Genomic DNA, 15,471 nt, shown 5'->3' with positions numbered 1-15,471 from the left:
TAGAGTATATAGATGATTATAGATGATAAACTTTGAAATTGTTGTATGATATAATTTGAAAATGTAGCACGGGATTAATAAAAAAAAAGGCTTGGGGGACGGATGTGGCCCGTTGGCCGCCAGTTTATATATCTTTGTAGCTATATAATACTATATACTTCTAGTTCGAGTCTAGATCGACTTAGACTTTGACTCATAATACATATACCTACGTTTTTAAAACGAGCATGTAAACATATAAAATATGTGCTTTGGTTAAAAAAAATAATATAGTGTAATTATGCGAATACATCAATAATAAAATTAACTTTTTTTTAAAATTATATTTATATTAATCTCCGATCTATACAAGTGATCATAGATAATAGATATCACTTCAATTAGTATCAATTAGTAGTATATTATATTGACATAGCGTAAACCCAAAATAGATAAAAACAAAAGGTAGTTATAGTGGACATACATACTCAGAGTTACAAACAATTTAACAGGTGTAAACGGATATATGAAACGCGTTGACTACAATGAGTCAAATGATCATCCTCACAAGATACATGATCAATGATAACTACCTTTGTTAAAATGTCTATCAATTTATCATATTATATTATAGGTAACATAAATAAATAGACGATGCTAAATAAAGAAGGGGGAGGGGAAATAATTCTTATTAATTTTCCCTTTACGTGGCTTAAATTCGGAGAAAAAATATACTTTCTCTAAATTACTAAATTATAAACGTTTTTAGCATCAATAACAGTTATTCTTATTAAAAATATAAATTTTACATAATTATTAGAATTTCAGTCTTTTAAAATGTATATTGTAACTTCTACAGAGAGGTCTAGATATACTTAATATACATCTCTCAAAAATATCGATGAACGTATAAGCACCCTCGAAATTACATCTATCGACGAATAATAACTAAACTATATTGAAAATGAAATTCGTATATTTTTATAATATTGCTCTGAAAAAAAAAATAATTTTAACTCACTCCACCGAGTATATTTTATCTTAATGATAAAATGATGACGTGGGTTGCTGTGGAAACGCCCTGTGGAAACGCCCTGTGGACTATATACTTACATATTATGTTATCAAGAATAACACTTTACCTATACTTTGTACCGTATAATGAGATTGCGAACGATTTATACTGTGAAAAATAAATGAAGGTGATTTGTAATTAATTTATACTGTATAAGTTAAGTACGCGAAGATTGACTTATTTACACATAATCGATACAATAAATACATTTTATTTATTTATTATGTTAGCGTTTATATCTGTACAAATTGGAGTGATGGTTACTTATGGACTATGCGGTGTATAAGGGGAGATAATAAACGCGAATACCAAAAGCAGTCTAGAACGGAAAGGACAAAATAATTATGTTACCTAACCAAGTTTGACTTGTAGTCGTGGATTTTAAATCCCTCATCGCGTGTGTTTTTATGTTCTTTTTACACTTTAAATATATTTTTAATTTAAAATATAAAGAAAAAAACAATTGTTAGAAAATTGTTAGAACTTAGTAACCTACAATAATGGACATAGCTATTATTGAGTAATGTTTAGCTATGAAATATAGTGTATACATAGGCACAAATAACTCGATTATTTTTGAGGGATTCAATTACCCTATGATGAATCATCCGATTATTTGCGCAAAGGTCTCGCACCGACACCTTTAATGATATAATTTATATAATTTATAAGTTTAAATTAACCGCTGTTTATTATAAAATAATATATATTTATCATTGGTCTTAAAATATTATTAATGAGTTATGAATACTTTTAACTGGGTAGGCATGTAAAATATTGCATGTTGCGTTTTGAATTAAGAACTATTGAAAATTAAATACAAACCACTGCAGCAATCCAATGTAGGTATATATATATATATATTTAAATGTGTGTGTTCTATATAACATTAAATATTTATTAAAATGAGGAACGCGAATAGCAACAATTTTAATCTCACGTGCGGGTTTGTGCAGCAGCACACACACACACAAACACGCGCATACATATACGGCGTTTATTATAATATGCGATGTTTACCTATACTAATTGGACGTTTTCCTCCTCGCTGTACCCCGTACCGGATTCGATGTTATCCGGGATACATGTAAGTCTGCACAGTGCACCATATTATATTATACTAGTATTTAATATATGTATATGTGTGTATGTATACGCGATAAGAAGGTATGCAGGTATAATAATAATTATATGTATTATTATAGTCGCAGGTATTATACTGCACTTAATAATCAAATAATAATGTTATAATGCGTACCCCAGAGTAACAGACGTTATATTCAACACACTCGTATAATAGCATAATATCGCCAATATATAATAACGTATAATAATAATATACGTCCCACGCCGCGCACAACACAACTGCAACGGTGCAACGGCAACAGCAACAGCGGCAGACGGAGTGCATCAAGTGCAAGTGCGTTTATCGACCGGTGCAGGTGCAGGCTGCTACAGATGTGTAATACCTACGTGTATAATACGTGTACGCGTGCATATATGTACGTGCATAACAGACGTGAGTCCCCCAAGGGCGCTACTGTATGGAAATCGACGGCTCGCGGGCAACAAATTACGCGTTTCGATCCGCGACTTGTCGTTGTAGTTATAACGTGCGCCCGTTTTCCTATACACTACACATCGTACAAAGTGTACCCGCAGTATGTACACGGTAATATATAATATCGTATAAACGTAATATATCATGCACGACGCGCGTATAATATGTAGTGTAATGTATGCGTAGGCGATCGGCGCGGAGGACGAGTGTGTTTTAATACCGCACGGGTATACGGGTGAACTGGTACTGGCGGCGGATACCTATACTGGATAAACTTTTATTGTTTTTGACGATTTTTTTTTTTTTTGTTTACATAATTTTTTGGTTTTAAAAAACCAATTTTAAATTCTGCAGACCAGAGCAGACGGACGTATCGGCATCGAGTCTTATTGAACCTATATTGTCTACCCCTGTAAATCTCATGTAGACATTCAAAAATATCGTCTTCGCGTGCACCAAACAATTTCAAAAATTAGATTTTGAAAAATAAAATTCTTAATTGGTATCAAAGACAAAGTGGGACGGGATGGGCGTTCTAGACGAATCACTCTACGTAATATTATAAAAAAATATTTTAAAATGCTGGAATAAAGTTTTTAAATAGGTACATATTATACTATATATAAGTCCAGTAATATACTTTGATATTATCCCGATTCCCAATACTCAGACCGGGTAAAAATGCGGAAGAATCGAGAATAATATATATATATATCATTAGGTATATAGGCATGTCGTACACATATCGCGCGTTGTAGACGTGGGGAGGACTTCAATACAGAAGACGGCAGAACTAAAGACGTGTGGAGTTGATGTGTGTTTGAAAGAGAGAGAGAGAGAGAAATACATTTATTATTATTATTAGGCGTATTACACGCGTACATGTTATGTTATGTAGGTGTACCGCGCAGATTTATATCGCTCGAGCTCACACATTTGTCGTTATATATATTATATTGTCAATGTATAGTGTATACACGTAATAATATATTACAGTTTGCTTGGAGGTGGGCGATTGTCGATTGTCGACTCCAATCCGATTATGGGGCACGACAACTATAATATAATATATAATTTAATCGATTAATCTATGTATCGTTAGTAATTATCTATACCGTACTATTTATCTAGTCGAATCGTAATGAAACATTTTAGATGGAAAAAAAAAACGAAAGTTCGAAAGATGAGACTGAAATTCGAGTTTTTAGATTTTCCGCTTGCGATTGCACCTACCAACTTAAAATACCTGTTTGATTGTACTACATAGGTACATAATTACATATAATTTTAGTTTAATGTTTCCAATGATGTGTCATGTGTATGCTATACTTTCGAATTCTGCGGAATTGAAATTAGAATACGCAAACATTATTTCGTTCAAAAGTTAAAATGACCGATTGCATATTATTAAAATAATATATAGTATGTTTTATATTTGTAGATTTCCGGGAAGAATTAATTCTCTCGCAATTATATAAAATTAAAAAAAAATCTGAAAATACAATTAAAAAGCACTTCAAATGATATATTATATTATAAAACAGTGCAACAATTATTAATAGTAATCACATCCAGCCTAATCGCATGGTTAAAACTAATCAGACTATTATAATATTATCATAAAATAAATAATAGCAATGAACATGCAGTAGAGATGAATGATGATATATCGCGTTGTTTACCTGGTCGAGTACAGTAAATAATAATATCAATTATCATTATTGCATAAACTTTGGGTCACAGATTCACGTGTAAAAGTGCATAAAATATGAAAATTCTGCACAGATGCACATATATACAAATACAATTATTATACAGTATACTCATTATAAGTTTGGTAATAAATATGAAATTATTATTATTATTTGTAAAATCGTTTGAAAGCAAGTTAAACCTATTATCAAACCTATATGTATAAAATGTTCAAATGTTTAAGGGACCTCCACACCAATATTTGTTTTCTCTGTATATCTCCCATAAAATATAAGGAACAAAGATACTCCGTATTTCCACGATTACGATTTTCTGGTTAAGTTTAGGAAAAGGCACCTGTATATATTTTATACAGCAGAATATTTCACGTGCACTGACTAGATAGATTTTAATTTACATTTTTATAAATAATTTAATTTAGAATAATTTCGATTATTTTTTAATCATTCATAACTAATTCAAAAATGTAAATATTAAAAATCTATCCGAGCAGAAGATGATATTCTTTTTTATAAAATATAATATAATGGGTGCTTTTGCCTAACACTCAAAAAGAGAGTCCAATATTATTTGTTCCAATATTATGACGTGATGAATAGATAGAGAAAATAAATGTCGGTGTGGCGGCCCTTTATAGAATTTAGTTAAAACGGTGTACATTTTAAAATTAGGTATATCTTAATTACCTATATGATAAACCTTACTATTATTTTAACAAATTCTCGACTGTTACCCAAATGCAGTGAAAAATTTCGACATTTTCTACGAGTACTGCTGAATTATCGAGATTGTTAATCAAAATGTACAATATCTATTATTCTATTCCATTATATATCATACGTCAGATAATATATTAAAATAACAGTAATTTGCGTTAAAATCTGGTACATCTATGTATAATAATAATATACTATCCATATCGTCGGCGATAGAAAACACTTCAGTAGAAAACAATATATTTATAAACGTTACTATATTATATTATAATTATATATCTTTATATGTATGTTACACGTACCACAAAACTCGCCAAACGACGAATTTTTTTTTGTCTTAAAGATTGAAATCGAAAATAACAGAAACACGTAATAATATTTTGGTCATGCGTACGCGAACGAGATACTACGCTATCATACTATACATAATACATATAATAATAATCTTCGTTTCTTTTTCAAGAGAGACGCGCGTTGTTATTAAAGACCGCGGCAGTGTATATTATATTATAATATATGTATATGTAACTGCACCTGGACCACGCGGTCCATATACCCGGTAGTTCTAAAACTTCCTCTCGCAGTTTTGTACGCCGTATATAATTTTTTTTTCATCTTCAAACTATTATGATATATACTTAAACTGCAGCAACCGAACGAGACCGAAAACGTATAATTTCCACGGACAATCTAATTACTCCCACGTCTACATTCAACCCATTATACAACCGAAGAACTACTGGACTGTGTGTTTTTTTTCGGTCGAATCGTGCACGATCATTGCACACGCCCGCGGATAACTGCAACATGTTATACAGGGTGGTCCATACCAAATATGCTCACTCCCATTTATCTTACAATAATTGCTAGTATACATTTAAGTTCTGATTATTGTTTTGGAAATTTTAATCACGCTTTAAGAGTCTAAATTTTCTTAGATTTCCAACTTGATTCCTATATTACCTTTGATAATTGTCAATTTAACCGATTTTCATATTGTAAAAGCATATTCAAAATGTCAATAATTTGAGTGTTTAAATAATAAACATATTATATTATGTAATTTTAATCTTTATAAATACGAGTTCATGAATCCTAATTGTGGCTGTTTTAAACCAAAATTACTATTATCGTGAACTACTATCATCGGTATAGATCGATTAAGTTCAATATAATTCAGAAATAATTCGATTTAAAAACAAATTTATATATTTTCAAAAAAAAAAAAGGAAAAACACTGCTTATAATAATCTATAGTAGAAAGGAAACCGAAAGATAGAATGTTCATGTTTGAAAAAAAAATTCGTATTACCGTACAGAAGCATTTACAGCCTCTTTGTCTCTTAGTTTAAAAAAATCCAAGTAATTGAAAATATTTGGGCTTAAGGTACAGTTTTTAATAATTAAAAAAAAAAAAACCTGATTTGAATAAATACATTACTCGTACCTCATCTAATTTGCTTTCAGTTTTCCCTATCCGATGATCGTCTCTTCAAACCTGACCTTATTCTTATACTAAAAAGCTTCCACGCCTTTCCTATAATTTAATGTAAGGCTGATGTGGGGAAGTGGTGGTGGGTGGCGACCGCTCATATAGTGAATCACTCTGTATAGTGTACGATATGCGTTTGTCCGGCAGCCGTGTCATGTATGTTTATTATCTGTGTACGAACGGCGATAATAATATTATAATAGTCGACAAGGTGCAGGACTACTACTGCTGCTATACAGCACACACGAGCATTGAGTGTACTGCAGTGTACACGACTCATACATATATATAACTATAGCCTATCCTACGTATGCGCGCTGTCGCTGTAGAATTTATACGACCATAATAATACCGACGTATTCGTGGTTTTTCTCCGCATATTATATATATTATTCTTTGACAAGCCCCCGGAGCCCGAAAACACTTAACACAGCATGTTGTGGGAGGAGACGTTCGCCTCGCGCTCCGGACTTTTTCATTCCGACACATTAAAAGAAATTACAGGCTACGCGCGACCAGTATACCTACGTAGAGGTTATTATATGTAAGTATGTATAATGTATATATATATTATATATAGGTGTATACCGGGTATATATTCGCAAATCCACTGCCGCCCCCGACAACATTAACGGACCATCGACAAAACATTATATACTTATACTTGTAAACTATAAATACACGATCATATGGGTTCATTATATATATGTTTTTAAATAAAATTATAAATAATAACATACAATTACGCTCGGTTATTTCTACCGTAGAAAATCTGTACGAATCACGTTATTGTTGAGAATACGTTAACTGCGATTTTCCCATTTGACTAATATTTTGTCTTATTATTGAAATTATTGTACCTATGTTACGCATCTATACAGACTATAGACAGACTATAATGTATATCAATTATATAGGCACTTAGAAAAAAAGGGGTTGGCTCTTCGATTGCACTGCAGTAATGACACCGAGATTTATTATCACACAAAAAATCTAAGTATGTATTTGAAAACATGGTCTCGAAATAACCTTAAAAGTTTTGAAAATGATTATTAAAAACGAAAAGTTTAATTGAATCTCGTATTTATATTCCTAGTAATAAAAATTGATTTTTCTTATTGCAAAGGGACATAACGACTCCAACACTTGACTCCACGCCCTCGCGAAAACACATTCTTTTTTTTTTACTTACCCGTGTTGCTGTATATAATGGATATATCCATTATACTTATTACTTTATTAGTTATTTTATTAGTATTATATTTTATGAGAAATCAAATATAAACTCATATAAATTTCATCCGTACAAGCTCGTCAATAACTATTTCTACGCCATCTCTTTTACTATCATTTCATCTGTAATTTAGAATCAGGTTATGATTTTTGAATTTAATTAACTATTTTTCTGGAAGTATTCTCGTTTCCGGTTAAAACTTTATATATATGTAAATATTATGTGTACGAATACTTCCAAAAGAATAAGAATTTGTTTTCGCCGTTTTTCTTGATTTAGGATTTATGGCACAGATTAGTTTCGTAGGGAATGAGTTTTTAATTTTTCTAACGTGTTGTGACAATGTAACCGGTCACTCTTTGATCGGACTCGGATAATTTTCACACCCAGACCAGTTTTTGATTTTCTACGTAAGAAACACTCGGTATCATATTATATTGTATACATAATTGAAATTTTAGCCCAATGGCATAGCGATATCATTTTATATCTTTATAATAAACGGTCAAATACATTTTATACACTTTTGACACAGTTTTATTTAAATCAATCAAGCAATTTATATGTACAGGGTATACTTATCGATACACTTATTGCACTTACAATACACAACTAACAATTTAATGCTGATTCAAATTCCGTAATATATTTTTTTTTACAACGTAATTTTTTAAGATTTTAAAAATGATTTTTTTCACCCTACATCACGAGTTTCCATTAAAATATATGAAAAAACTTAACTTGATCTAACCTTATATGGTATTTGTTTTACGGCCACAATTATTATAAGTCTCATTTTTTTTGTCCAATTACACTAATTATTTTATAAGAATAACTGTATAAAAATATATAGGTATACGTTGGATTTTCTTAGAATTACATTCAATAAAGTATTTAATAATATATATTATATTGTACAAACTGAACTATTTTTTAAACCGTACTTTATTGCTATAATTAATTTTTTGATAGAATATACATTTAAAATATGTAAACTATTATATGTAAATCGATCATCATTATATTGATTGTTTAACAGTCTATTTACGAATTGTATGCGATTCGTATCGCTGCAATTAAGTACCAATCTCGTGCACGTGTTTAAAATATTTCAGATATTTGCATTTCACATGCTTTATTATTATAATAGTAATTTTAACGTTTTGTAAACAGAAAAAGATTTTTCTACACACACACACATACTGTGATTGTATGATATGTAAAATTATTCATGTATTCATTACGTTATATTGTAACATTAGCATTCTAAGATATTTCAAAGAAAATGTTGTACGTTCCATAATTTAATTTTAAATAATCGATTTAAATTCAATTTATAAAAAAAAAAAAAATAAGTAATGACTTTTAATTCGTATAAGCTGTATATTATGCACATTATAATAATAATATTATAATAACTATACGTTACACATATAATATACACGTATTATTACACTCGCGTATAACACGTGTAGCGGCGAAAAAGTTTATCGTGTGGATAATTCGGTACTTAAACAATATTGTTTGTACGAAATCGCGAGCGTACTGCACTGTATATTATAGCCGCCACTCGACAGTGCAGTGGACTAAACTACGATAACACGTTACTTCATCGATAATATATATATCATACAACACTGTATCAGTGGCGGTTATTATATATATATTTATATATATACATCATATATAATGCAGGACGCTCGCGAGTCCGTACAAATAATACAACGAACTTCTACGCGCGCGCGTACAGCTTCAGTGTTTCGGAGAAAACAATTTTTTTACACGGTCTGCACTATATTGATGCAATTGACCTGCCCGTGTCTACTAAAATATGTACACGCGTGCAGATACGTAAAAACGTTTGCTGTAGGTATCCCCGTAAATGTAAAACGGCATAATATAGTATATGATTAATAATTAATAACGGGTATTTATACTGCAAAGCGATTCGCCAAGCACGCCCATTGTTTACTTTAATAATTAATATATTTGAATTCTGATTTTTGGAAATTTTAAACAGATACATATACTTACTCAAGTAGATACGCGTATTAGATTTTTTACACCATTTAATGGTCGCCTTTCAAATGAGAACCACCCTACAGTTTTCTTATTAATAAGATTATTAAATCCAATTATCAATTTTACATATATTTTATACGTTAATTGTTAAAGACTTAAACTCTTGATTTACCTTACCTACAAAATTTTAATATCTTGGAAACTACTTATTCGAATTTCAATTTAGATGATATGTTAACATTTTCACAAAAATAACCTGTTTAATAGTTACAGTAAACAAGGTTGGCTGTTATTTGAAAAACGAAGTTTGTATCGTCACGGGACATTTTTTTCAATTAGTTTAAAAAGTCTAAATAATTGTAACCTGCAAGTTCCTACGTATACTGAAAAATATCAAAAAAATCAGAATTTGACTTTTATACTTACGTAATCTTCGTTGCTCTCGTATCTACTTCAGTCATTTTCCTTCTCTCAACGATTGCGGCCCCGAACACAAAGTCAGCTGCTAAAACAAACACAATGACAGTCGCCGCAACATATACTTATAAGCATTTCGCATATACCGCATATGCGGTCACGATAATATGCGTCCCGTAGATTACGAAACGCGTGTAACGGTAGGTATATACTCCATGTGTACATAATATACGGCTATATAGGTATATGGTCTACGACCACATATTATATACCTATAATATGTGTATAATATGGATAACAATCGGGCGCGTTGGTGCTGCAGAGAAGACGCTAATTAAACTCCACGGCGTGATATGGCCGTTGCGTCGCGGTACTTATCACAGGTATCACCTACCTATGTATAATAATATTATTATGTGTGTGACTTTTTTCGCCGGCCTCTCGCTCGCGCGGCGGCGAAGTCTGGGCCGATTGATACAGTGCGCGCGCGACACTTATCACAATGCTTCGCGGGAGAATCGGGTGTCAGGCCGTCGTGACCGCTGCCGCGGTATACAACAGGACTCCGTTATATATATATACAATATACATATACCAATACACATGCGATACGGCCACAGATGGGTTACCGTAGATACCGCGCCCCGTTGTGTGTACCCGCGAGTATATACGAGCCGAGGACAATCGTATCGCTGCAGTCGCGCACGACTCTGGCAAAGTCGTCGGCGGAGCAGAAACGCAGACGGATGGACGGACGGACGGACTAAATGAGAGAGAGAGAGAGAGAGAGAAAGAGTATGATATATATATATAAACGATACAACCACGGCGGAGAGATGAAAACGGAGAAAAGTCATCGACACGAAGACGTTGAGCGGCGGAGCGACGAAATATCGTCACGGCTACTCGAAGAGGTTTTTTCTTTATAATTTTAATTCTCGTCTTTCGAAATCGAAGCGATCGAACGGGATAGGACAGCAACGGGGGTGGATAAGGATTAAACGTAAAAGGATTTCGTCGCGTATCGCGTTAAATGTTATTAATTTAACAGTCACACTTGGCGTGTGGTCGTTGCAGCGTAACCTCGCGTATTACGATTATTACAAGTTATATATAAAGTATTGCACGTATGAACTGTATTCACCACCCGCTGTTTTTCACACAAACACGTAAACGACGACAAATCGGTAATGACGAATGGATTCGAAAGAAAATGTGTTATTGTTGTGTGATTGAAAATTCCCCCGCGTGAAAACAACAGAATGTGTGCTCTGTGTAGGCGGGTACCATAATAAAGTGAGAATACACAAAACGCGTGGGTAGGTCGTATATATAGATGCGTGTTATATTTATATTTGGAAAAAAATAAAAACTCGTCGTCACGGATTTTCAAAGTTTAAAAACAATTTTTTTTTTTTACCGTAAAGTCGATATTCCCCAGGTACCTATACTCGCATGTTTGCATAATCATATCCCATAATATATAGGTAATTATACGTGAGCCGGATTTCTATTAAACGGTATTATACAATATTATAGTACATGAATGCACCGCGAACGTCGTTGGACGGATTATTTTTAAAGCTGATTATCAATATTATACGTATATAATATAATACACGCATGTAACCGACGAACAAATATATAATATTATTTAATAGTAATATAATACATTATTATACACAGCGTATAACGTACGCACACGTGGATGTACTTACATGTAATATAATATTATTATCCTCCCCAAAAACCATATTATACAGGGTGTTCATAATTTAGCACAGCCGCGAGCCGGTTAAAAGATTAAAATAGAAACAAGTAATATTTATAAGTAGGTAAAACGAAAATTCATTAAGGAACACACTTAATGATAATTGAAAAATTTAGTAAAATATAATGGTATCACTCTGCGTTTCTGTTGTACATTACATGTTCAATGATTATCCTTGTACCTACATGAAAAATGATAAGAACGGAGATGATTTGTCACAAACTTTATACGTTTTTTGTCATACATATCTAATAAAGTAATTTATCTTAGTTTTAATATTACGGTATATAGGTTGATATATTTTTTTCCGAAAATATTTCGTTTATTCTTTATTGATATTTAATTATTATAACAAATAAGAGCAATATATATTTTTTCTATATATATCAACTTATACACATCAAAATGTAATACAATTTTTCTGTAAATACCGTAAAATAGAAAAATAGATTTAGAGTATTAATAATTAATAGGTATCTTAAAATAAATAAAAAATGTCTTTATATTACTCATAATATTATAATATGGGTAAACGTTTTATGTTTCAAGTGCTCCCACTAATAATGTTTTTAAATTATAACAAAATATTAACATATTTATTTATTGTTTAAGTGAGTAATTTCGTCCAAATTAGAACTTAAAATGTTTTTAAAAAATAATTGTTTTTTTTTATATATTTTTTATATTTTATGGTTTCAGTATGAATTACTTCTGATGAATCTTTCATTAAGTTTTTGATATTTAGACATAAAACGAAAAGTTATTATGAATTATTAACTACAAAGTAGTTTGCACTTTTTGTGCAATTTTGACAAATTTCGTTCAAGTTCTAGATTTAAGTACATATAATATACAAAAAAATTAAAATAAATTATGACTGTATTTTTAATATTTTATTAACAATAGTTAATTTCTTCTTTTTTGAAAATGAATAGAAATCTATCGAGATTTAAGATATTATAATAATTATTAAATTATGTATCATGGATATGATGTATGAACTCGAATTCATATGCTAGCAATCGAACAGGAATAAATTTATACTTTACCATCGTCCTCGAAAATTTAAGTTTAATACTTTAATCTGTTTGGTCTATTGTAAACGATTCGCAATAAGTCATAATAAATCATAGGGATCAAGAAAGATATAGAAATAAATAATAATTATTAATCGTATTCTATGAAGCTTTGATTTTATGTACCTAATATATAAGGTTACTGTGATGGGTGTGTAGTAGTGAATGACGTACGCACTTATTTAATTTATTTAAATAGAATGATAATTTCAATAGTTTCAATAATTTAAGTATAAATTATTATATTATATAGAACGTAATAGCGGTAATTGTATTATATTGGGCTGTTATAGTATTACCAATTAAATTAATCGTAATTAATATTTAATAATATTTTTCACCTTGTTTGGTAAGTAGGTAGGCACCAGTAAAACTTTTATTGTGTTGTGTCACATTTAATTGGAGTGGTGCTTCGTGCCCATCTTGGAAAATGCCAGTACAAGCAAAAGAAAAATTCCCAATTTCCCTGAAATTTTCAAAATAATAGGGGAGATCTAAAAATGTATAGAAAAATGTTAATATTTAATACTTACGTAACATCAGTTTTTGAGAAAATCGATTTTGTTTCATTGCTGTAATAAATTATTGCAAGTACTTACTTGACATTATCACCAAATATTTATACATAACTTTTTAAGTATAATAAAATTTCATATTTAAAATTTAAATTTAATAAAAAATATAACTAATTTCAAGTTTAAAATAATATGATTATTATCTTTATTATTCATTATCTCATTATTTTCCACAATAACTATAGACAGTAGACATATTAACTAAGTACAATACAGAGTAATTAGTGACGATTAATGAATCATAATAATTCAAGACATTTAATATTGAATATTTTTGTTTAAATAAATAATTATTATAATCGATTTATCTAATTACGATGTTTATTTTTTTCATTCACTTTTGAAAGTTTTATTTTATAATTTACATTAACGAACTTCTTTAGCCTGGTTGAGCGTTATTAAAATGATACTATTTAGGAAAATATTAAAAAATTAATCTTTAGATTTTCCAAAAACATGACTAAAAGAAAAATTAGTCATATAATCGAATGATACTAAAAATAATATTTTAATTATCATTTGCACGTATCAGTAACTTAACATAACATAATATAATATTACTCATTAATCTACATAAAGAAATCATTTTTATTTTTAGTAAAGTGAACCTTCTATTTAATAACCTTGTGTTTTTCATACTCATAATAGGACAACAAAGGTAAGTACGTGATTTTACGTGAATATTATTTTAATATAAATATTTTTTATCCAATTTATTTTTACACACATATTGACTAATAGACTGCATAACTAATAGTTGTATTGTCTCTTTGCCTATATTCATTGCCTAATGAGTAATGAATAATGATCTAATCACAGATAAATGTGTGAATGAATTGATAATACATACAAATAAATTATAATTATAAAATTATGTTCAAATATTTAAAGAAAATAATATTGAATCGTTTTATTAGAAAATATTTTGTATCACTATAAAAAACAAATTGATATTTTCTAGAAAATTTAATTTAGAATATATATCTACCTTTTGAGTAGAGTAATTTACGTCTCAATAATGAGGGTAAATTGTATACTCCCAAAAACGGCTGATTTGAATATATTATTTATAATATATTATGTGTAAATGATGTCAATAAGGTAGAAGATGATAATATTATTTATCATTCTGACCTAACCTGCTGACGCCGTTCTCAATTTAACCAGCGCATAAACCTTCAGCCCTAATAATAACATTGCACGATATAGGTTGTGCTGGGTTTTCCGTTAATGAAGGTATCAAAAGAGATTTAAAAAAAATATTTTACTAAATTAGAGTGATACTATATAATATTATGCTCAAAGTAAGATTGAACTTAATTTAACCTGACATTGATCTAAACTCAATGTTGAGGATAAGATATACTCAAAACCTACTATACCTACAGCAAACGCAAAATGATCTGTTGTTTTATTTTATATTAACTTTTTAAGTAGTTTTTTAAGACAACATACCAATGTCGATAGTAGTTAGAGAACGGAAGTAGGTATTTAATCTAATATAATAATTCGTAGTCAATTATACGATTTGTTGAAGAATATAATGATTTCAATGAAAAATATTATATACCAGTTATCTATGGTATTAATAATTGTTATTTTAAAACAACAGTTAAAATTATTATGGTTATTAGTTGCTATAAATAGGTAATGAAATTTAATTTAAAAAAACAACAGCAGGTTTGTTGAAACTTATTTCTTTAACTTTTTTTCTTAAATTTGTTTTTTTTTTAATCAAATTTAATATTTTGTCAAATTTAAACCAAACATTTTTGGTTTTTGCTTAGCGATTAGCAAATTTTACTAATTTATAATGATGACTTCTGCAGCGACGCATGTG

At 30.0% G+C, this 15,471-nt stretch overlaps 1 protein-coding gene across 1 annotated transcript in view; it reads right to left on the bottom strand.

The window, feature by feature from the left end:
- LOC114128650 (pyruvate dehydrogenase phosphatase regulatory subunit, mitochondrial) overlaps window positions 1–10,238 on the bottom strand; it is a 32,426-nt gene extending 22,188 nt beyond the window's left edge. Inside the window, exon 1 of the mRNA XM_027993216.2 lies at window positions 10,219–10,238. The gene's annotated coding sequence lies outside the window, so the exon portion shown is untranslated. The remainder of the gene's footprint in view (window positions 1–10,218) is intronic.
- Between the last annotated feature and the right edge of the window lie 5,233 nt (window positions 10,239–15,471).

Source organism: Aphis gossypii, chromosome 2 (genome assembly GCF_020184175.1).
Source record: "Aphis gossypii isolate Hap1 chromosome 2, ASM2018417v2, whole genome shotgun sequence".
NCBI lineage: Eukaryota > Metazoa > Arthropoda > Insecta > Hemiptera > Aphididae > Aphis > Aphis gossypii.
The sequence above is the reverse complement of the archived record's forward strand: the minus strand, read 5'-3'. Positions and strand labels throughout refer to the sequence as shown.